The following is a 26,481-nucleotide window of genomic DNA, read 5'->3' as shown; positions in this document are numbered from 1 at the left end:
TTTTCCTATGCCTGTAAAAAAAAGCAACGGCATTTGAGCGTACATCCAGAAAATAATTTTGCAGATCATAAATTAGTGATATTACGCTAAAAATATTTTCCGGCGCAATTAACGCTTTTAAAACAGATGTTTATTGTTATTATGGCACGGGTTTGAATAATCAATAAATGCGGTAAATTCAGACAAAAACATAACATTGAATCAAAATCTAAAAAATCGCAAAGATTTTATGAAAATATTTTTTTTTTAATTAGGACAAAATTTTTAAAAATCTGTTTGCCTATATTTATATTTTTGTCAAAACATTAGAAAACAATGCAGATTCGTTGCTACTGATTTCGCTACACAAATGTTGATAAATCAAGTATTCTTTGATATGGTTTGAAGGATACTTTTAATTACGATTTCGAATACTTGGACTGATGCTGGTAGATTCGTCACTATAATAAATAAGATTTATTTCAATTTTTATGTGTGGGAGTCCACATCAAAATGAAAGAATTTTTAAAGCATAAAAAGTAGAACTTGCTATAAAAACTGCTTCATGTTTTTGCCAAATAAAAATTTTTTTTGATATAATATCAAGATTGTGGCACAAACGTGTTTTTTTTGTTTAATATATTTTATAATTTACCTGTTAAAATTATGAAATATTGGGACTAGCATGGTTTTCTATAGAATATGTATTTTTTTTATCTTTCATTGTAATCTCACATGCATAAGCCCAATGTGTTACATTGGGGTAAATTTAATACCAATTATATAATATAAGTCAATTAGATATTATGATTATATTAACCACCAGATTGAATTTAATATTAAACAAATGTGGTTGCATAATATGATAAAGGCTATAATTCTACAAAGTACTTAAAAAGTACATAAATTTAGAACCTATTTATGGGAAATCGCGGTTCTACGTTTATTTTCATATTGTCTACTAAAGCATAAAAAGCAAAGCTACAAAATACATGTTTATAGGTGAAATGTAACTTTTGGCACTTCCTGCGTCTAGATACCCGTTAATGGCTAACCCTTTGTAATATAGTGCCGTTTATAATACAGTACTTATTTTAAGGGCAGAAGACGCGTTCAAACATCCGTCACATTTAACGATCGACCGGCATAGGTTTCGCAGATGAACGGCACTTACGTACACGCGAATTAATGGGCACCCATTACGTTTTACTTACACCATTTTCCACTTTATGAGGTTGACAACCTTAAATTTTATATTCGCCCGTCTCTCACGGTACGACCCCTGCTGCATATATATTATTTTTGTTCTGCGTATTTTCCATTTCTCTTTTAAACAAAATAATTAATTTTAGTATTCTGTGAAATTCTAGTCATCTAAAAAAATCTACATGTTTACATAATATATACACATATACATACTTAACATTATTTATTTACATGCGATGTATAAATTTTACAGTGAAGTACAAATACATTTTCATTAATAGTATTATCATTTCTACTAGCGAAAATATATTTTAACTGATTGGCGCTATTAAAATTATATGCAGCTCTAAAATATATATGATACTCAATCACAAACGTTCATTTGCTGTTCAAACCCCAACCTGACCTAATGAAAATTCTAAAAATATATAGTTTTAAAACTTTCGTTAGTTCAAGTCTAATATACAAACTAACATAACTCATCTCTCAGAAGTTAATAAGCGGAAGAAGTACAGACAGACATCGCATCTCGCATATTGCACTATAGTTTGTCTGCACTTCAATATTACTCTATGTTTAAAAATATGAAAGCTATCCTTATCGATAGTACTATGAGTTTTTGATATGAAAATATTGATCAAAGTGTATTCAAACTGAATTCTGGTCAATAAAAGGGCGCAAAATCAATTATCACTTCTCAAAAGACAAAAATTCACGTCAAAAGCAATAAAATAGTGTCGGCACCGTCACTGTAGGAACGCTCGGTAACGAACGTTTTCAATGCGACGACGACGGCACGATTTTATTGCTTTTGACGTGTCTGAGAAAGGATAATTCATTTTTACATTTTCCTATTGGTTTAAATTCCGTTTAGATACATTTCATTCGATTCTCACTTATTGAAACTCACAATTTTATTATAAATAGTCTTACCAAGCGTTTCCACTGGATTGCTTTTGACATGGATTTTGAACCCCTTGAATGTCATTTAATGAAATACTATGAAACTTGCTGGAATATAAATATTAAAAAATGAACACACATCCTTTTAAATAAATCACTGTTAACTCGTACATATTATTATTCATTAAAAAATTATATTGACACGGTAAAAATGCTTGAAATGTGTTTTTGTCATGGGGCACAAAATCATTATTTTCTCAGCCAGTGCTGGGCAGCTAAGTCGATTTAGCCAATCTTGAAAGTCAATGATTTTCAATGACAAATAGAAAACGATGTTATTTGAGTGCCAATGATGAAAGCTAGTTACAAGATCCTACATTTGGCGACCGGCCTATAATTACAAAGAATAATTCAAACAATGCTTATTCGATGTAAGGTAATTAATGTTATCTAAACTAATTTCAAAGTGGTTTTTAATGTTGTTCTATCGATTTATAACGTCTATTTTTAAGCCAAACTAATGTCATTTTAATGATTTTTAAATGCCATTCTATGCGAGAATCAAGTTAATTACTACAGTTTTTATATTATCATATTAAGAGACGAAAAAACTAGCCCCTCGTTCAATCTCCTCTTTGTTTTGAAATTCTATATTTTTCATGTGATTACCTAGCGCCAAAAAGGTGACAGTCAGCGGAGAAATGTCGGGAAAATTCGGAGGATGAAATAGAATTTCCCATCCTAATGCACGAACTTTTCTTCTGGATGTGCCTTGCAATATGAAGTCTTGCAAGAATAAAACTTTCTTCCGATTAACTAGCCCTGACTGTTTCTGAAGCACCGCAACCTTTATTATATAACGTAAATCTTTACCGTAATTGTCTCAGCCTCTGTCAAAAAACTCATATTAGACAATATCGAAAGCAATCCAACATAAACAAATATTTCACTGAGAGATGAATCGTCTTTAAAGTACTAGTACATTTGCTTGTAAACACAGATAAGTACACATTTTTAATAAGTGAAGCATGTTCTCATAAATCAATATATGTGGGGCATATTCGCTTATCTCCAATGGATTTTACTTTGGATTTTTAAATATTGTTTAATAGTTCTTCGTTTTTTTGAACGAGGCGCATTTTTACATGATTTTTCACTATAAAAATAAATGTGCATTTTTTACTATCTCATCCACAATTTACGTAGTATGTATATCTTATGGTATGAATGCAGCCTGTCTTTTCATTTGTATCACAAAATAAAAGACAAAGCCACGACAGTCCTTCAATCAAATTACATATATATTTTCTATTTCATAACGAAGACCGCAAGAGCTTTTTTAGTTACTCAATTAATATTTTTGATACACTTGAAAAATTGTAATTTAGATCCAATATTTTGCGATATGCATATTTTTATTTTAATATTTATGATTGAAGCCAAGTTGACACATGGTTTCTAAATAGATAAATCCCATAAGGACCACTAATCCTCAAAGGGTTTCACCCAGCTGATTTACTACATTTTATGTTAGACGTGTCGCCAAATGATATTTGGGATTAGTAAACCCACTAATTGAAGTCGAAACCGCAAATGTATTTTAAACCTTATTTTATTCGAGGCAAGCAATCAAAAATATCACAATTCATAGAATGATTCCCTTGCATGCGATAAAAAACTTAAATAGCCACACATATATTATATATAAAATTGAACGTCATTTAAAGAAATTATTTTTTATTTATATACACATAATTTGCAATACAAATATATATCATACTTCATATATAATACACGATACATATTTTTTATCATATATATTTTGAAACATGTGGTACAGTGATAAAAATGACGTGTGTACTAATAAAAAACAATTTATGCTAAGACAATTTCAAGACATAGTTAAAATATTATTGTTAAAGTTATTAATCTATTATAATGAAAATGAGATATATATTAACTAATATGTGCACCAATATCATCACTGTCATTCAAAAGTTGAGATTCATGAAAGACATGTTATTATTTAATATAAGCACTAAAAATCTACTAAGACTATTTTTTAATATAATTATTTCCATTGAATCAATACTAGTATTTCAGAATTAAAATATTAATTAAGCCTTAATTGTAGTATTATATTATATATACATATGCATATAAAAATTAGAATTACTATCTTTCATGTCTGTAGACATTAGTATTTGTATATATATATTTAATAATCTTTAGCAGTAAAAATTAACTAAAAATATTTTAAACTACAGAAAAAGCATTTAGATGTATAGAATTTTGTGAAAATTATAATTTATTAAAATAAGCAATGGGGTAATATTCAGACATTCGGTTTACGGCAACCCCGCCGGGCTATCGCTAGGGCATTGCCTTTATATCGTTGCCTCATAGATCTTCCACAACTTGCAATAAGAAACAACAAGATTAAGAAGAATGACCCTAAAATAAACGGCTGAGCAAATAACATTTATTATAAAATGAATATCCATTTGCATTTCAATACTGTAGACTAGTTGGTACTATCGACAGACTCTTTTTGGGGATAGGGGATAGGCGGATAACTTCACTGATACAACAATATATGAATAAGAGTGTTACATATTTAAATAAGGGATGAATACAAAACTATAAGTCTCCAATCTAACTTAAAAGGCCTACTGATTCAACCCCATATCCCTTGAGGATATATCTAACCGAGCACTGAGCACCATTTCCATCTCAGGACTGAACTCCCAAGACAAATCCATGACAATCGATAGAAAGAAACACTTCTCTCCTACGCGCATTTCTATGGTAAATATACATATCGTGATAGATTGCGCAGTCGCTTAAAATACGTCATACACAATTTTGCTAGCAACATTTAGCAATGTAGTTGCCTAGATTATCTATTCTATATTTGTCGAAGCAGACACAACTTATGCTTGCGTGCATGCAGGTCCACCGAGAGCGAGCCCGGACCTTGGGAAAACAATGATTCCGGGCCTCATGACAAAAATGGTACTTTATATATTTTTAACATCTTAATATAATTTCTTGAATAAATAATAATAGGTACGAGTTAACCCTTTCTATGGTGCAAATAAATATAAAAATCAGCCACCGTTGCGACATATTTTCTAAAGTCATATTTTATGCGAAATATTTTAATTAGGTATTAAAAATTATTAAAAATATCTACTCATAATATTTACCTGATAATTAGTCATGTTCTCTTTGCTGCTCAGTGTTGCCATATAGTGAATTTCAAGGCCAGGTTAAAAGCAATAAAATCGTGCCATCGCGGTGAAAACTTGTTAAAACAATATTACGAGTGAGAATAAAATAAAGTATAATACATCTAAACCGAATTCTGATCAATAAACGAGCGCAAAAACAATTATCTCTTCTCAGAAGGCAAAAAATCACGTCAAAAGCAATAAAATCGTGTCGGCGCCGTCGCAGTGGGAACGCTCGAGCGTTCCCACTGCGGCGGGGACGGATAGACTTCTATTGATCAAAATTCGGTTTGAATATAATTTGATCAGCCCACTTATATTAGAAATCCATAGTAATATCGATAAGGAAAGCTATCATATTTTTAAAACATAATGTAATATCTGAATGCAGATAAACTATGGTGAAATGTGTGAGATGCAATGTCCGTCTGTACTTATTTTTCCGCTTCTTTTCTCCTGAGAGATGAGTTGAAATGGCTTGTATTTTGGATTTGACCTAAAACTATAATTATTTTTAAAACTTTCATTATGTTAGCTTTGGGTTTGAACAGCAAATTGACGCTTCGCATTGAGTGCTTTTGCAGGCAATGTTCCGCTCCTTTGATTTATTGTATGTACAAAAAAGATTGAAGGAACTTATACCTGAAATACATTAGTACACACATCTCAAACAATTATAGTTTAATTCAGATTCATTATTTGAGGCTGGTTTTTACTTTTTTAATACGTATATTCTTGCTATATTTTTTTCCGGAGTCGAGCCCTTTAAGGAGAATTGGCCCCGAAAATTTGTCCCTCCCCCTCTCATTTTTTTTCTAGAACTTCCTCATAGCTGAATATCATGCCTAGTTATGCTTTACAAATTGTTAGTATAATATGTCTTCTATGTATTCGGTTTATTAACCCAGTACAATTTGTCTAAGTGGTAATTTAGTTATTTAGTTAGTGTTTACGTGCTCGTCCCATCGCAACTTTGCATCCAAGGTCATGCCAAATTACTTCACGGTATTGGCAAACGATCGATCGTTATCGGTAACGAATCGATTCTTCTATTTTCAAAATAAATGTGCTGCTATACTGTCACATTCTATTTGATTTGCAGATATTGATCCACTTGACATTGTCAATAGCCCATTTCAGTTTATTGCTATATTCCTCCATCATTTTTCCGGTTGAGAAGATAGCAGTATTATCCGCAAATGAAGCCATTGTAGCGTCACTGGATATCGCATGTATATTCAATAGCAGGCAGAATATCGGTCTTAGCACACAACATTGAAGTACTTCAGCTGATACATTTCTTAAAAATGCATAGGCGTCTAGTTTCCTTGAGTATATGACTTAAGTAGCAGTTTTCTTATTTTGATTTTTTCTATGCCTATCTGATATCTCGTATATTGTCGAGTAACTGTTTTTTTAAATCGTTTATAAATAACTCTTATTATGGAATGAACTAGTGAAATATAATTAACTGTTTTAAGGAGCAGTTTCTCAAATAGCTTTGGAGCAAACAGGAAAATGTATATTGGTATGTTGGTTTTGATATCATAGAGCAGAAGTTTATATCTCAAGATTAGTATGTAGACTAGTATATTCATTATCTGCTGTCTATCTGGAAAATTTTCCAAATACGTACGCCAGTCCTTTTGCCAACACTGGACTGTCGTCCAGTGTGGGCAAAAGATCAATAATCGTTTTGCGAAAGTTTGTCACCGTATAGGTTAAAGCACGACCAACTATGTGGACGTGCTGAAATATGAAGACCTCAAAGTTCAATTCGTAGATGTATGCTCTAAAATAGTCAAGAGTCACTTTGTCACATCTTGTGAGCTCCATACTCCAGACATCGCTTTAACTTCCACCAACAACCTCGAAGCTCATTCCAATCTCCACAAACAATTACGAATCATTAAACACAACTTCTGCACACTCCCTTCAGCCACCTCAACTCTGCTCCAACATTAAAGTTCCCAGTCCCCATACAATCGTTAGTTTATATTATTTAACTCCGATTACATGTGCAGGTTATTTAAATTTATTTATTGTTTTAATTTAATATGTATACATATTATATAAAAAATATTAATAAATTAAAACCATAAGTTGACTATGTATGATTAAAATGGACCTGAGCAACTTATTTATGGCGTTAATAATATGAGTTTTAAAAAGTTTTGCCATTACCAAAGCAATCATAATAATTTATATTTAGCAATTACATACATAAAATACGTTTAACAAATAGTACTTCGGTTTTAAAAAAGTCTTCAAACTGTATTTGGGACATTGATCTTTATACACATGAAGATGTGCAATATATGTATGTATATATGTTGATTATATGCATACATACATATTCAATATTATAATTAAATTGTACTGCTCATACGCATGGTCTAGTGTCAAAATTATCTAACAAATTATAATTATTGTAACATAAATTAAAGAACAGTTACAAACAACTATTGAAAAAAAATATGAATACTTATGTAAGTCATTACGTATTTGGCTTAGATTGACTCATAGATTAATAGTACTAAATAAAATTTTAAGAAAAACTCATTTTCAGACATGTTTAACCTTGGAAATAATAATTAAAACTTGGTATATTTTCCGAATTTATAAAGCCTAAATATAATTAGTGGCAGTAAATATTAATAACTATTTTTAGGTATTCAAAATGCACTAATCTTATATACATACATATATAATTGTTCTAAGTCGCTTTCAGCGTTGGACAGGCTCGCTTCAAAATTAAAATGCTCTACGTTAAAATTATTACTCTGTAAATTGTAATGTTTGTACTGACGATTTAAAATAATACACGTAAAAACAATATTAAATTTAAATTAATAAAAATAAAAATTGAGTTTGCTTGATTGATTTCCGAACCAGAGGTATAGGATTTTTTTTATTGGAGGATTGGTATCTCAAATTCTTGGTATAATGATATCATACATTTTCGTCATCGTGTAGGTCAAACCTATGTAAAATATGTATAAATCCTGTGTAATAAATTGAACAAAACACAGAACCATTTAGCCAATCGGGCGAACCTGAGCTCTGATTTTAAAAGTATATTTTATGAAATAATACATTTTTGATATTCTATTGTTAAATATTAATTATGATAATTAATTTTAGACTGGTTTGTTGTCGTAGTTGCAAAAAAATGCCACCAAAACGACAAAATATTGGTCGTCGCACAAATATCAATTGCATTGGATCGAACATTGCAAGATTTACGTGGAAACGAACTGCCATTCGGTGGTGCGCTAATATTATTAACAGGTAATTTTTGTTAGACATTACCTGTAATACCACGTTCAACACCAGCTGATGAACTGAATACGTGTTTAAAAGCATCAAATTTGTAGAGATTCGTTAATAAATTTACATTGACGACAATCATTCGTGTACAATTGCAAAACGATGCTTCTGCAAAACAATTATTAAATATTGAAAATGGCAAAATTATGATTGATGAATTAAAATATCACACACTCAAAAGAAGAATTGATTCAATGCGTATTTCAAGATATCACGCAACATTACAGAAGTCTTGAATTGATTTTGTAATAGCGCTAAAACCGAAGAAGAAGAAAAAAACAATATCAAAAATAAAACAGCAATGAAACAGGAAAAAAAATGGGAGCACCGTCTTGTCTGCCAGCGATATTCAAATGAACACACCTTTCTCATTTTTTTACTTTCCTCGTTCCAATCAGTTTAGAATAGTATTATAGTTAAAATATCGGTACGGTAAATCAAGCCATAAACCTGGCTACCAGTAAACAGGGCCGCAAAAATTCCGTGGCGTTTTATTAGCGAGGGCGGCTGAATCAACAGGCTGGGGTGGGCGGCTTGGGCGGTGACTGCCATTATTGCCCCAAAAGCCTTTATAACCACGTAAAATGGGGCATCACTCCCCCGAGCACATCCGTCTTGTTTACGACGCGGTTCCGGTTCTACCCGAACCGGAGAAAAATTAATACACGCGTACAAACACGCAGAACTCACTCGATGTATTCGATAACTGTCGGGGATTTAAAATAACGTTAATCTGTTTATATTATTTATGCTCCAACTGTTTTGTCTATATCATGATTTAATAAAATACTAACAAAACATAAATTAAGTCAGTTTCACATGTTATAACAACGGTAAAATTTTGTTATAAATATTTCTTGAACCGCTGCTGCTTGTTGATTCAACTTACATATGTATTAATGCAAGGTTGATGAAGAAAAGTCTGCTTAGGGTATGTCTCGTCAGTTTCTTTGACTTTTGCAGTTCGACAGGTCATGCTATCAGAGGCTCGAATATGAGCGTTCTTTGAAAGTTGCTCTGTCTCTGAGGTCTACCGGCCAGACCGGTCTTAATGTAACCTACATCCACCTTAAGTATGATATGATCAATCTGTAATGATATTATTAAATGAAATATATATTACTTTACAGAAGAACGAATTTTTACGATTAAATAATTACTTTCCTTCAAATATTTGTTTGCTAAATCAATGTGCGTAATTGCTTTCTTAGTATTTAGGCCTAATTTTTTTGTGAGATTTTAAGACATTCACGGACTTTTTCTTCTATTACATGTCTGTTTTTTATAGAAAACTCTGAAATTTTGGCCTTTTTAAAGTCGTGGAAAGCGGAAAAAAATGCGGAAATTTCCTGTTTATCTCGACACATAATCGTTAATCGCATTAACACACATTTTCATCTAACCTGCACATAATAAATCATTCTCGACAAATTTCATTTATCCATGTGAAAAAGTCGATCGCAGAAAGTACTATATTATACACAATAAATGGTTAATAGGAATAATTACTACACTCTATTTGCGTTAACACAGTCAGATCGATAGTTAACTATTTCATCAAAACTCATAATTAAGAAATAGATAACAAGTTTGGGTTTACGCTCCTATTAGCTCTAAAGCACACGATACGGATACATGTTCGATATACTTATCATTACTCCTGCTTACATTTTGAACAAATTTATGGAAATTAAAATCATGTCTCATGTCAAACAATAAAACGATCATTTTTTATATTAAGAATCTGCCGCATCAACAAACAATATTATAGCCAATGGAAAACGTATTAAAAAAATGTTTCATGTACATTTCAAACAGTAAATAATAGTATAAGCATTATTCATATTTTATGGCTAGTACTTATATGACTCGTATTTATATATTTTTCTAATGCTAAAATAATAAATGGTGTTTTCAGATATGCTTTGAATTTAATCTTTACATTTTATAATTAAAATTAATATACAAGCTTACACTGGAGAACGTTTATTTTATGCAAGATGGTTTAAAATAAAACATAGACAAATAGATAACATATATTTATTAAAGATATTATAAAGCATATAAAAATACATATATTTGAGTATTTAATTCTAATAGAGCATATTTTTATGTCTACATACTAATTCAAAATATTCATAATAAATATTTTGTAATATTATATAACTCACGTATGACCTCGTATACTCACAAATATTTTATATATTATAAAAATAAGTCAAAATTCATAGCAGTCAAAATTTAGGAGAGTGAATCTTAAGAACTTTAGTGAAGTTTTTTCCTGATTGAATTTCTTCACAATATTTCATAATCATTTATAAAACAAATGTTTAGCATTCAAGAGATTATTTTTTCAGTTTAATTATGTGCCATTTTTTATTCATCATATTCTTCACAATTTGGGCAATACATGCGAGACTGTTTTGTGTATTTGCGACATTTGAATCTTTTCTCACATTTTTTACAATGATATATTTCTATGTCCCATTCGCATTCATCTCCTATAGCAGATACAGCTGCTTCTGCTCCTACAGCACCTCCAATACCGCCGCTAAGTCCACCAATTATTCCAAAAAGAATAGTGCCGATACCCGGAAATATTGCCGAACCAATTGCTGCCCCAGCCGCCGCTCCTGTAATTTTTAAATTGCACCTTGTGATTATTTTATTCAATAAAAGAAAATATAAATTTAAAAAATGGTTATTTTTGATAAACTTCTAATTGATCAACAAATTATTACACTTATTTTTTAATTACAACGCATTTTATCATATATAATTTTATGTTTAAATGATCTAAGATTATAACAACACATAATCATAAACCTATCTTCGTTTTTTAAAGAAATGGTTTTATGCTTTAACATTTGTTAATGTACTTAAGAAATTGATTAAATAACTGTCTTTACTTATGTATAATTCTTCAAATGACTAGTGAATTTTTTGCTTCTTTAGAAAAAAGTTTTTACAATACGTTATAAACGTTAATTGCTTTGTTGATAAGCTGGAATTGTTATCAATTTATTATATTACCACTTCAGCGTTTGTTCGCTGTTCCCACTATTGAATCGTTGGCTCTTTTGACCAAAAGAATTATGCCTTTCCTCAATTCGCAGATAGTTCAATCTAAAACTCCATCTAAATAAAAATTTAGGATTTCATTTTACAATTGCACTACTTTTAAGCAAACCAGGAAAAAATCAGATGATGTTGCCTACTGCAGATCGATAAGCACTTCACCAGATATGGCAAAAATATTAAATAAATTACTATTACAACAAATAAAACCAGTAATGGAGGAACTTAATCTCATAGCAAACCATAAATTTGGCTTTAAAAGTAAACACTACAATGCATAGGTTGGCAAAATATATTAATGAAGAATTTGAAAATAAAAATACTGCTCAATCGTAACCACTTTTTGCTGTTATTTTTAAACAAAAAGTAACTAAAAACATAAAGTTTTATTATTTTATATTACATTTTTTTACATAATTAAAAAATAATGAAATATTTATTATTTCATTATTTTACGACACTAGTTTACTTAATACCTTAACAGAAACGTTATTGCAATTATATGCAATGTTATCAATCTACTTAAAAATTGGTTCTAATTTGTATCTTTACTGTCTGAATATCTTTCGTCAAATAAGCCTTTTGTTCTGAATTTACTTATTTCTCATATTTATCTACTAAAATTTAATAGCTATATTTCGTCAAAATAATACCTATAGACATACAAAAAATATTGCACACAAAAAGTTCTGGGATAGTACTTATAGATAATAATAAAAAAATTACCACCGAATCCACCACCCCAGCCACCGGCAACAGATGCTGCTGTGGTCATAGTATTTCTTGATGTTCCACGTTTAACGTCCTGACATAAGTTGTATCCAACCCTAACAGTGTCAACGGCGATAGCAACAGGAAGCATAACTTTATTTACGCCTTTTAATATTTTTGCACTAGTTTTTGCACCCTTAAAAATAATTTATAAAATAAAATAAAGCATGTTTACAAAAAAATATGACTAAAAATAGCCTGAGTTATAATTAAAATGAATAAAATAAAAATATATACGTTTAAAGTCGCTCCTGTTATAGGGATGTGAGGATCTGGTATATGTGATACTGATGGATTTATGTTGATATGGTTGAAATTAGCTCCTCTGTGTGGTCCATCAACACGCACTATCCATTCTCCGACAGTTTTTCCGTTCCTTACTGCACCTCTGGTTTTATCAATTATATTAACAACATTGGCCCCTTTTGTTGGAAGATGTATTTTATAATTTGATGTTGCTACTTTCGCCCCAATGTTGGCGCTGTTGGAAACTGCAGCAGTTGTTTTTGTAGCTACATTACGCTCGCTCGGTGCCTCCGACATTATGGTGTATTAAAAATGATCACCTGAAATATATAAATATTATAATAAAAATTGAAAAAAATATTTAGCGCAATGATTATATTTTAAAATGCTTAATTTTTATGATGTGATGATACATATTTTGTAATCAAATTACTTCTGATTTAGTATCAACTGTGCTAAACAAATTCCCTATATAGTCAATCAATTAAAAACCCAAATACTCGATTTAAATCATTTACAATAAAGCCAAAAACTGATTCAGAAAAAAATGTTTGGAACTTCTCGATTCCATTTGAAATGACCATAGAGCTTGAATGTTTTATACCAGTGATGAGCAGCCAGCGGCATGCGGACCGCTTGCAGCTCGTGGCGGTTATTCTGCTCAAGGCTTCGAACCGGAAATAAATCGAAAACCGGGAAAAACCGTTATTTATGTCAGAACAAAAACCGGAGTTTAACCGAAAAAAAATATCGGTTAATTTCGGTTCGGTCCATGTTCAAGCACGCAGTCACAAAAAATGCAAGCTGTGCAATATTTGAAAAACATTTGAAACAAATTATAATTTTTAAAGAAATCAATTTCAATCACAAATGAACAAGCACAATTATCTAGTTAAACATCCGATGAAGAGGTAGACGATTTAGAGGATTTTTTTTAGAAGTAAGAAATTGGCAATAGACATGGATTTCCTATGCATTGGCATAATTAGAGGAAACTTGAATCTTTTTTAAGTATAAATAAATTTCCCCCAGAATCCTATATACTTGTACAGTGAATATACGAATTTGCTTTGTTTACATATGTTTCGTTGAATAAATTATATTGTTATCATATATTATATACAAATAGTTTTAATTATTATACATTTAATTAATTATTATTATTGTGTCACTAAATATAGTTTGCTTATAAACAATAGAATATGGTAGAAAATTCATTTTTAACACAAATAAAAACATTTTAAAATAAACCGAAAACCATAAAAGCCGATATTTATATCGGAACGAAAACCGGAACCAAACAGATATATATATATTTAATTGAACCGGAACGAAAAAAATAAGTGTTCAAGTCCCAACTTTTTAAAAGTATAAATATCAATAGACATCTAAAAGAAAATCTTTTGGTATATTTTTTTGTTTCTAGTTTTGTACATATTATATAATTTTTAGTCACATTTTTGAACCAAAACTCTGATAATTTTTTTACCATTAATGTTTATGTTTATCATTACATTTTTTTATTTTAGATAAAAATATAACTGAGAGTTATGGCTTCTCAGGTTTTCGGTTGCGGCGGCTCTATTTTAAACATTGAACCACACGCAATGAAATAATCTAAGAATAAAACTATTGATTCTATAATTTATACTAATTGCAATGATAACAAATAGAAGAGATAATTTTGATCCTTATTGTTTAATTAAACCTATTCATTGAAGTTAATATTATGAAAATAATAACCAAAGAATGATTTTACAAATAAATTAAAGCTAAATAAAAATGTAGTATGTACATAATCTAAAGCTCTAAAGTTGTAGTTTGCACTCACCTCAACAGAGAAAGATCCGCGATCGAACAAGATGGGCGTACAAATACCGTTAGAAAGCCGTCTGCTATGTTGCCAGTGGTAGACAATCATCGTGACCACAGACGTTGCCATTTTTTCATTGTTATTACCAGTACAAAACCTCTACAAAGCAAGCATATTATGTATAAAAATATATACATAATATATAAAAAAATATAAAGCAACGCTTCTGAACATATGCATGAAATATGAATAAAAATTCTATCCACAACTTAAAAATATATATGTATTTATTAAAATTATGACTATCGTGACATAACAAGTTACTTAATGGGTCACAATGGGCAAAAAATAAACAACACGTTGTATTATTACAATACCGTCTTTTTCCGAAAATAAGACACTGTCTTACTTTCTTTTTTGGTCCGAAATATGAGCTAGGTCTTACTATCGGGGGAGGGCTTACTTTTAACGTACAATAAGTAAATTTATATATTTTCGATTAATATTTATTTTTATATAGGAATTTTACATTTATTTCAAATTTATTCAAATACAGTCATTTCATTTTCTTTTGGAACATAGTAATAACTAATCAAATTCTGAATTCCATCCTGAATTTCAATCGCCACATGTTGGCGTTCATTTTATTTTAACTAGGGCTTATTTTCGGGGGAGGGCTTATATTCCAAAAACTCCTGAAAATCACGCTAGGGCTTATTTTCGGAGGATGACTTATTTTCGGAAAAAGATGGTACATACAAAAAAAGTCGTCTCAAAAATACAAACATTTAAGATTGAGAGGAAATATTTTGTTATTCGGGGATTCAAAATTATAAATCCCAATTCAAGAATGTTGCGAAGTGTCATAGAGAGCACGAATAACTGATGGATCGTCAAAGTGAAACGCCTTCCTCATAACAATGCCGAGCATTTTAGAAGTTTTTGCAGATGTAGTTCACGTGTCGAGAACCTTTACTTGCTCTCAAAAGTGACTCCGAGATCTTTAGTGGAAATTATTTCTACCAAAATCATTGGAATAATCCGAGGATGAACAGGATCGAGAAAATGACAAAGTATGGCACTTTCTGACACTAAAGAGCAAAGAGTTGACGGAAGCCCATATCAAGAACCTAACCTAACTCAGTAGAGAGAAGGACGACGGTCCCCGGGTGCTCCAACCCTGCTTTGCGCTACTACCAGTGGAGAAAAACTGTCTCCACAGTGTTACCCAAGTGTAGGATGACCATTCGTCCCGGATTCTAACTCCATGTCCCGCACGAATATATGTCTCGGAATTAGAAATTCGTATATATCAAAATAAATTTAGTTTATGTTATATTTTCACATACAGATCGAATTATTTTCAGAGCTTTATATTGACAACATTGTTTTGCATTAGATGTCATCTTCGTATTTGGGGTATCGACAAACAGGTACAGATTTTTTGCCGAGTCCGAGTATTCCGCCCCCCACCTTCTATTAATTAATTACTAGTTTTTGACTCTTTGTCTGAGCGCCGATACTTTTTATTTAAGTTAATCCTAAATACATGTTCGAATGTGATGAAGTCCTTAAAAAAAATCATTTTGTCGCAAAATACTTATAAACCAATTAAATTATTTGTATGTTAATATTAATATTTATTTTTTATTTTATTAGTATTTGTTTCATTAGGAATAATTTTTAAAACTATTTTTATAAAATTACTCCCCCCCCCCCCGACATATCTAGAAAAAATGGTCACCTTACCCAAGTGCCGCCAAGTTTTGGCCATAACAAAATCTAAATGAATACATATAAATCGTCCCACTATAGCTGCATCGTGGTGCCAGTGTTAAATAACAGCGAACAGATATCTAATCACTGTAGATATCTCTTGCATATTATTAGTTAAAGATTATGCAAAACGTTGGAGCATATGAAAACATAATATATATAAACAAAACTCTTAATTAATATCGTGACTTTTCAAGTATGATATTTTGATAAGAAAATATAGCACGGTTATTCTAACAAAATTATCAATGACATTCCAGGATCAAATGCTTGAAGAAAAAGCAATATGTAATTTATTTCAACTTAGGGTTGCCAGATTTGTTGAAATCCAAACCGGGAGAACAACATTTAAATTGTTTCCCACGCCTGGCAACCCTATTTAAGTTTAGCGATTGCCGCAATACTGAATGGAACACCGCGAGTTGCAATGCATCTGACAGATGCACTTTTCATTTTTAATACTATTTACTTTAAAAAATGAATGAAAAATAAAATCAAATTACTTTCTATATAATGCATTAACTTACAATATTAAACTTAAAAAAAAGTGAAACATAATTAAACTTTTGAAAAAAATTATAACCACAACACTAATCATTATTTTATGAACCGTACAATAAAATCAGTAGAACTTGAATTTTTTAATATTTTTATTACTTTTAATCAAATCCAGTTTTTCTTCTGATTCAGAAGCATTGCAGCAATTTTCGAAAGCATCGAGTGTTTCAAGCACACACATACATTTTTTACATCTATATTTTGTCATTCGTGACATATTTTTATCTATTTTATAGGTTATCTTTCGTTAACTCATTGGAAAGTTTTTTAAGAAATATTTTCTACTTTTTATAAGTTGAAAATTGAAAAAAAACACAAATCACAAACATAACACGAGCCATCACAATGCATCTAACAGATGCATTGCGACCAAATAACTCACAGGTGATCACGCAACGAAATCGTTATGATGACAAACAGATGTTTTATCCAGATCTAAGAAGCTATGAAAGAATGCAGTATCATAGGCAAAATAGCATAAGGGTGGCAATGGAAAAATGACACATGCATCTATTGGATGCATTGCGACCATTGGAGGGTTAATTTTAATATGCCAGGTATACACACCAATTAAAAGCTATCATTAAAAGTAATACAAGAAGTACTCTGATATTAACTAATATTAGAAATATAAAAAGCCAATTTTCACAGCTTACCTTTGATTATCGTCCATTAAATATCAGTATCACTTTTTGGTAAGGTCACATTGTTTTGATTATTGAAGGTACAATAAATCATTACATTTTACAGTTAATTTTGTGCTCAATCTTCTACTCTGTAAGTCGTATCGCCTTGTATCAACGGTGTATATAATAATACACGTAAACAAAGGAAATATATTTAATTATATTTAATAAAAATAAAAATTGAATTTGCTCCATTGCTTTCTGAGCCACCGATATTGCATTCTGTTGTTTCGACCAATGAAAAATAAGCATTCAAATATAAAACAAGATGGCTGACAGTAACGTGACAACAGTTTTAAATAACGTTGCTACGCGACAATAATTTTCATTATTTTCTTATGTGCGTTGTTCGATTAGACTGAATATAAATATTCGGATTGCAAACTAGGTGTGTTATAACTATGAAAATTAAATACATACATAATGTGTGTGAGGATTAGAAGAATACATTGTTAAACTATATAAACAATCATAAAACAATCTTTGTGTTGAAATCTTCAAATTTTGAATTCCCGTCATCGGGCTCCGAGGTCGAAAAGTGAGTTTTTCCTTTTACAATACATAAAAATTATCATTGCTTCTGATCAAATGCACATTTTCGTTAGATTTGACTAAATATAATTATTCTAATTGCAAATAAACCAGGTAGATTTTAAACGTGAACGTGTAATATATTCTTAGTATGTATGAGGATTGAAAGTTAATGTCGCAACGTTATATAGTATATCAGCCAACGGACAGCTTCTAAATGTGTTCTTTCTTGGATGTTATCTAATAAACGATATTTTACAATAATTATAAATGTGTAATTGCATACCTGGAATAATCGATAGCCAAAATATCTAAGAGTGGCTTATTTTTAATTCAAATGTAGCAAAATATGTATCTACGTCATGGTTTTTTATCAATTTTTCTTCAGTGCAATCATTTCTCTTTGGGAACAGCCAAATTCAGGATATTTAGTTACATAAAACTCATGTAGTATGTTCTTCATAAAAAGATAATACTTGCTGACAGTGATTTTAACTTGAGATGATTTACTTTTTGTTTATATATACCAATTCTACGTTGTCGCCGTATAGGTAATCAAATCGTTCTCTCATTGCTTCTGAAAAATAATTTAAAAAATAAGACCTTTATCGAGAAGCAATGAAGATATTCTTATTAAATATAATACAGAAATGAAATTCAAATGAAAAAATAAACGGAAGTTACCGTAGAGGAATAAACATGTAGATTGGCATCTCTTCTTTAACTGATAAATTGTCGCAATACGTCATATTTTAATTGTATGCCATACGTCAATGTTATTAGATCTTTCATTGCTTCTGAAAATTAACTATAAACGATACTATATAGTGGGTAAAATGTAACTTTTTGTTTACACTAAAACTTGATATATCGTATGGTATCATCTTCAATTAACACTGTGTAAGAAAAATGCACTGTGAATCTAACATATTTTACTGTTTATTTAAGTGTACTTTATTGTGCGCGGCGTGCGTTTGACAGATAAAAAAGTTGTCATATGAAAGCAAATTTGACAGTTAGGGAAATCCTGTTTTTGGTGCGTTTGAGAATGAACTACGCAATTGATTTTATCGATTCAAACTGTAACACTTATCAAAATATGTAGAAAAATCTTCAAATTTTCAGAAAAAATAATCAGATTAAATTTAAATATTTTAATAACTTAAAAAAAATATGTTTAGTTTATAATGGGTTTTAAATATTATATAAATAATGTGGATTTGTATTAGCTTCTTCATACATAAAAAATATGTAATTAAATCTTGGCAAACGTTATCAATTTAAAGCAATTTAAAATTATCATTTTTAAATTTTAAAAAATTTTGCTTCAAAAAGCATGAGTAGAAATGTAAGCATTTTTAAAATAAAAATAGACGAAATTTAAAAATAAGAACTATTCGCGATGTCACAATGACAACGCGCGAAGTCTTATCATTTACAACTTTACTATATTTGCGTTAACACAGTCAGTTCAAGAGCTATCCATTTCATCATTATTTATAATTGAGAAAGAGATGGCAAGTTTGGGATTACGCTACTATTAGCTGTAGAGCACACGATACGTTCGATATACTTTTCGTTACTCCAGTTTTTATTTTAAATGGATTAATATAATTATGAATTATTACTATATTTTTTATTATTATTTATCAATCGAAGTAATGATAAGTATATCGAACGTATATCTATATTGTGTGCTTTAGAGATGATAGTAGGGGCGTAAATCCAACTTTGCCATCTCTTCCGCAATAATGAATAATGATGAAATGGATAGCTCTCGAACTGACTGTGTTAACGCAAATATAATATACTAATATAATAAACCAAAAAACATTTACTTTATTAAAAATAAAACCATTTTTTAATAAACATAGATAATGGCCACAAAATTAATTATATTTTTAAAGCGCAGATTGTGAAAATTGCGTTTCAAGTTGTAAAGTTATATGTAATTTATAGCACATAATAAACTATATTTTTATATTGATATTGTTTGTAAACAAAAAACAAACATCTAAAATGCGCTAAAACACAATCAATGACTTATAATCGCTTACATCGAATCAACTATATGTGTTCGATTGTGTTTTAGCGTCAGTAAGATATAACAAAATATTTTTTATTATTAGTTATATTTTTTAGAAGACTTTATTTATTAATATTATTCAACTAAACTGAAAGCATATTTTTAAATGATACAAAATGTTACGTTTTAATATTATTTTTTACGTTGCAAACCTTTTGGTATTATTATTTTTATTTTAATAATATTTTATAAAGTTGAAAGCCTACTTTAAAACGTAAAACAGTTTTAAGTTCTACCATTATTTAGCTAAGTTTTAAACATAATATTAAATGACATACAATTTTTAGTTTAATTAATAAATATCTAAGTTTCAAACCTAACTTTATATTCTATAATTTTTTTCTTCTATGAATATTTAGCTGAGTTGTAAGCATATTTTCAAATGAGTTGAAAATGAAAGTAGTTTTTATAGATGGAACCATTTTAATCAATGGTTACAAAATCTTAAATATTTTTCTATGTAGTGTACCAATTCACGTAGTAACGCGGTAACAGTCAAAAATGGACCAGGATCAACTGCATATTTTTCGGGCGCGCAAGTGCGATCTCATCCTATTTATAATGTATAGCGCACAGCTACAACTTTGTTTTAACATCTAATTTCAACCATTAAATCTAATGATATGTTTAAAATATCTAGATTAGATTTTTACATGATATGTTTACGTACTTAATTATTTATGTAAATTTTGGCACAAAAGTCCAATTTTTTCTTCGGTTGTCACTTTAAAATCGCATTTATAAATTTTAATTAAGAATATATGTATTGCACGGCTTATAACTTTGTATGTACATGATTCTTATGGTTTATAATTATTTTTTGGAAGCATTGAAAGAACGATATGACAACTTATTTGGCGATTCGTAAAAATCTATAACGCAAGAATGTTACCATGCAACCCCAGAAAGAAAAGTGATTATTTTTCTTGAGCAAATATGATGGCAATTTGCTTTGCTAAAGAACCAAATACTTGGCAATTATACCAAAAATATTAGCTTTTTAACCACCAAGCCTAATCAACGTCGTTTATAAGCCACTTTTATAATCTATATTTGCATAGTTAAAACGCACCTTTTAAATTATATTTAGTCAAACGGAACGAATATACACATAAATCCAAATCAAAATTACCTCTGTTATCAGCTGTCATTTATATTTTTTTCCATTTCAACTATTTTAATGCTATTTTTTCATATACATTTTTGCGTGTACCCTCCAATACAGCACTGCATATATATACATACAGATTGATATATATTTGTGTGCACATATGCAGTTGCAGCTCCGTAATTGTTTATTTAAATTGTATAGTTCTACTACACAAAAAGTATATTTTGAGAATACAGCGTTATCTGACTATGTTTATTTTTCTGATTAGTAATTAGTATGTTTAGTCTTTTCCTGGTTTTTGAATAGATATGAGCTACGTTAAATTAAAAATAATATAAAATATTTAATTTAAGGAGCTTTCTTCAGATTGAGATTGTTTTTAATAATATACTACTTCAACAATTGTTTCATTTTTTTATTATGGTGCTAAAACATATGTTTTTTTTTATCATTTCCTTGCTTTAATGATTAAATATGTCATGTATCACTATTTATACTAGCTCGAGCAAATACTAACATATCCGAGCGATAACAACTGTCGTTAAACCGATATATCAGGTTAACCTCTGTCTATAATTTTAATTAATCATGATATTGAGATGGAATCAGTATATAACGTTTATATTATTTATGCTATAATTAGAAACTAATTTTAATTGTAAAGCATTTGATCATCTAGTAATTGCGATTTAATTCAATTTTACAGTTTTTGACGATAATACGATTTCGTTTCAGTGTAAACTTATAATATCATATTTTATCGATTAAAAAACGCAACTTTGTCATTGTTACATATTTTTTAAACATCATTAAAAATATGTAAAAATGACAACATATTGTAAAAAAAGCAGTAAATTATTAAGATTAGTAGTTTCCGATGTTCTTATTTACTTTTGAATTATGGGTCGTTGCTCTCTCTATTTTTCATAGAAGATTGTCTCCTGTGCCATCAAGGGCGTTATTGATTTTTGAGACGATTATAAACTGGCACCGATTATGGGACGCACCCCGAGTTCAGAGTCCTCGAAACAGGAAAAAATACACGTCTTGTAATCGATGGCGTACGGATACAAATATTCTTAGCTATTTATGTTTGGAAGGATAAAACAAATATTCTTAGCTATTTGCGTTTGGACGGATAACATACTAGTACGACATTACATAATATATTTTGAATATTAAATTGAGCCCTGTGCTGAAATCAATACTATACACTGCACTCGTAGTTACGGTGCTTGTAGATTAATCAACAAAGTTTCCTTGCCGAGGACACAAGTAAAGTTTTCTCTTAGAACTACCAAATTATCAACTCCGTAGTTAGACGGTCGTTATGCCGAACAGACCACAGATTTTCTCTTTTCTTTAATTTTTACTTTTGTGTGAAATTAATTGCAACTGAATATTTTTTTATTTCAGAATTCTGACGTGTTCATTATTTAATTAACTTAAACGATAAAAAAAATCTCGCACAACAATGTCAATCGGTAATAAAAATAACAGGAAAAGTGTCTAAAAATGTATATAAAACGAAAGAATTTCATCAATAAAATGCTTTGTACGAACGAGCTTTCAATAAGAACGATGAGAATTTAATTAAAATGCTAACCGTGAAATTCTTGACATTTTCAACGTTTTCTATTTATAAACAATGCGTACGAAGTGAACGTTTAGTCATATTATATTATAATATGTTAATGCTTTCTTATATTTATATAAAATATATACAATTATGGGCGATGAATATATCTGAACGGAATTTTATTTTAGTTCATGATTGCTATTTTAATAGGTAGAGAAACCACTTTTAAGTATATTCATTATACTTTAATAAATATACGTGGGTTTGAAAATTTAAACTGTATACAAAAAATGTTTTGTTTGCCTATTGTAAGTTTTGGGTCACTAAAACGAACTTTGTTTCCTTTGCTATGTAAATTATGACCAACATTTCTTTCGCATGTATGAATAAGAGTTATTTTCATTATTTAATAAAAAAAAGGCAAAAGGAAAGCTTTTGAAAGAAGAAAACCGTCACGTTTTTCTCCCAAACATTATTCACACAAAGCTTTTTTCGCTAACTTATATGGATACACAAACATGTCCATATTACATATACGTATATATTTTAAGAGAAGCAGTGTAAGCGTTGCTTAATTTAATTACATTATTTTAAGTTGCTTCAATTATTGTTATCGATTTAATATTTTCAAGTTATTACAACTGAAAATTATATTGTTGGGGCCTATTTATGTATTTATATATAGGTTATTTATGGCCAAAATTTGGCGGCACTAGTAAGACTGACGTGACATAGACACTTTCTCTTGGTGAACTGTTGGCGGATTTGAACGGCCGGTGCTGCCTTGTGCAACATTTATCCAATTTTGTAATTTAACATGTAACAACATGTAAACCATAATATTCCATAAAAAAATACTACTGCAGCGGCTCAATCTGTGTCTAATTGTTAACTGTCGCTAAAATATCTTCCAAAAATTTGGCCAAAAATCAGTCTTTTTCCTTCGTTTTACCAATGAGTGCAATCTAGTATAATAAATCGGGATAATTCTAATTAAAATTCGGATTTATCATCACAGATTATATTTTTTCTAATCTCGTTCTAAATTTTCTTTTAATTTATTATTTAGTAAAGAGCTTATAGAAAATATCACATAAGCCCAAGAATAAATATAGTAGTTAAAGTCACGTTCTAGTGCCTTGATAAACTACAAATATGTGCTTAGTACAATGAATCATTAAGTCGTTAATAAAATAAAATACAATCATTACACATATTATGAAAAAATATTGTAGTTACCAGTCTCGGAAATCAAAACTCATCTTTAACCAAATAAAATAGAATATATGTTATAAATATATAAAATCACTTACCATTTTTACTTTATAATAAAATTGTTGAATTTTATATAGATTATTGATTCATTATATATAACATATCATAACCACAATTATTGAGCAGTTCATAAATATTTTATTTTTTATATGAATATTGAGAATATTTGTTTCATTAGGGAACAATTTATATAACTTCATGCTGATTTTATATACTCTTCGTTATTTATAGAATTTCTTATGATATACTACTCTTTCCGTATAATATTAGTTCATCATAATCAAGTAAAAATAATATTTGTAGTCGAGCAACATCTCGATTGCTGAGTTACATTAAAATAAAGTGGAACTCTATGGCATCGTTGTGTTTAAATAGTATTTTTGCGTTTCTACGTCAACGAAATAATACGAGAGAAATTAACTATTTATTGTAGATTATTAAAAAGCAATCATTAATTATAAGAGTATAAAGAAGCAAGGAAGCAAGGCTAAAGTCCTTGGAAAGAAGTGGGGTACGGATCACTATCCGTACCCCCACCAAGTACGTTGGTAGCGATTAAAAGATTCCGGGCGCGGATCTCGACCACTACTAGGATCGTGGACACCGCTCGCGAGAATTAAGGCTGAGACACACCATTGTGTCGTGGCGTGACGTGATGCGTCAGAATCGTATCGGCTTCATACATTTTACACAATGCGTCACGACACATGGGTCCACAGTGATGTGATTCTACATATATAAAATGTATGAAACCGATACCATTCTAACGCATCATGTCATGCCACGACACGATGGGATGTCTCTGCCTTTTATTGCGCAGGTTTATGTTCCATTCTATTTATTCGTTTTATATACTGCTTTATTGCGCCTTTAACACGTGTGTACGACAGACACTTTCTCACGGTCAATGCGTATTTGCGACATATTTTTCTACCGTTCGGATAATCATAACGATATTTTTATAAAATCTTTTTTTAATTTTTGGTATCATATTTTGAGTAATTGAATTTAATTTTGAATTTTGATTACTTTTCAGCCTTTGTAATGTTTACGTTATAAACAAATCACGTTTTGCGAGACAATGCGACTCGCGTACAAATGGGCATTCTCAAATTTCAGTCTAGGCATAATGGTTAATCAAACACGTGCTAAAAATATATTTAATTCATTCCACGATCTTTAACCACACAAGCCATTGATGTCGGCAATATGGCAGCTGGTTCGTATTTCAGCGTCTCAATAGTGATTTTGCCGTATCAATACAATCGAACCTTGGGAGGCTTTTCGTAATAATAAAAAGGGTGGATTCAACCCCTTTATACACTCACATACATACACATTTTCTCTTGAAGGTGAGGATATAAATATAGCGGTGCGTATTGAAGTATATTAGAAATGAGTTTGCCTATTGTCAGATTTTGATATAATGAGGGTTCAAAGGAACTTTTCATTGTGTGACTTGAGTTCACTTTGGTATAGGTTTACCGTATAAATAAAATATTTTTAAAAGAAAATTATTATGGGTTCTCTTATGAATAGCAACAATTGAAAATATGTAAGATATATATTTTTTACCAAATTCATTGCTGTTTAAAAATAGCAAATTGCTTCCTAGAAATCGTTTGGCCGATATAAATATCTATGAAGATTTTATAAATTTGCTTAGTCTGCAAGTTCCGGATTTGTGAGAAGTTACTTAATCTTAAATGAAAATGTTAGAAATTGTTAATATATATGTTCTTATATGTAACTGTTTTTAAAACTTTTATTACCTATCAAACGAACTTAACTTTTTTTATATATTTTAAGTTGAATATATAAGTATTTTTCAACTTAAAAAATATAAATGTGATCTAAATAAATCATAAAAAAGTAGGAGTATCTAGAATCAGATTTATCTTATTATAAATTATTAAGGTTTTGGTAAAAATGCCATGCTATGTGTTCAATACGTTCATTAAATAGTTCCACAGCTTCATCTTTGTCATTTTCAGATTTTTATAATATATTTGTTGGTAGAGTTTCATTTACTTTATTTCAGAACAATGTACAATTAGTCTTTTACTTGAGATGCAATGGATTTTCATTTCCTTTTTGATCGTCAAATTTATCGTAACAAATATCGGAGAATAATCAGAAGAAAGATTGAAGCAAGACTGCATTAATCAAGCAGATCAGGGATCTCTCTCCTATTAGTAAATTAGTTCTCCGATGGATAGATGCTGCAGATTATTAGTTTTCACTGTCTAAAGTTATTCCTGCTTTCTTGATACTAACAATAGCAATAAAATATTTTAATTTAAGCGCTAGATTTTTGTTA

The 26,481-nt window shown here is 29.8% G+C and overlaps 1 protein-coding gene and 1 long non-coding RNA gene across 13 annotated transcripts in view; one reads left to right on the top strand and one right to left on the bottom strand.

Annotated features, from left to right (window-relative positions):
* Positions 1-26,481, top strand: part of Fife (regulating synaptic membrane exocytosis protein fife) — a 106,707-nt gene that overhangs the window by 3,178 nt on the left and 77,048 nt on the right. The gene's annotated exons all lie outside the window — the stretch shown is intronic.
* Positions 10,678-19,143, bottom strand: LOC148232205 (uncharacterized). 12 transcript variants are annotated; one of them, XR_015810859.1, is made up of 7 exons: positions 18,795-19,143; positions 18,587-18,687; positions 18,397-18,511; positions 14,578-17,668; positions 12,738-13,066; positions 12,456-12,636; positions 10,678-11,284 (listed from the first exon to the last, which is right to left on the bottom strand). It is a non-coding gene; the product is annotated as an uncharacterized LOC148232205 (long non-coding RNA). The 12 variants fall into 12 exon arrangements; XR_015810864.1 differs by adding an exon at positions 11,685-11,789 and having other exon boundaries at positions 14,578-14,718; positions 18,397-18,687; positions 18,795-19,107; XR_015810856.1 differs by having other exon boundaries at positions 14,578-14,718; positions 17,550-17,668; positions 18,397-18,687; positions 18,795-19,106.

The sequence above is a fragment of the Plectrocnemia conspersa genome, unplaced genomic scaffold, assembly GCF_051122295.1.
Source record: "Plectrocnemia conspersa isolate PC_06_02 unplaced genomic scaffold, ASM5112229v1 ptg000009l, whole genome shotgun sequence".
In the NCBI taxonomy this organism is placed as follows: domain Eukaryota; kingdom Metazoa; phylum Arthropoda; class Insecta; order Trichoptera; family Polycentropodidae; genus Plectrocnemia; species Plectrocnemia conspersa.
The sequence above is the reverse complement of the archived record's forward strand: the minus strand, read 5'-3'. Positions and strand labels throughout refer to the sequence as shown.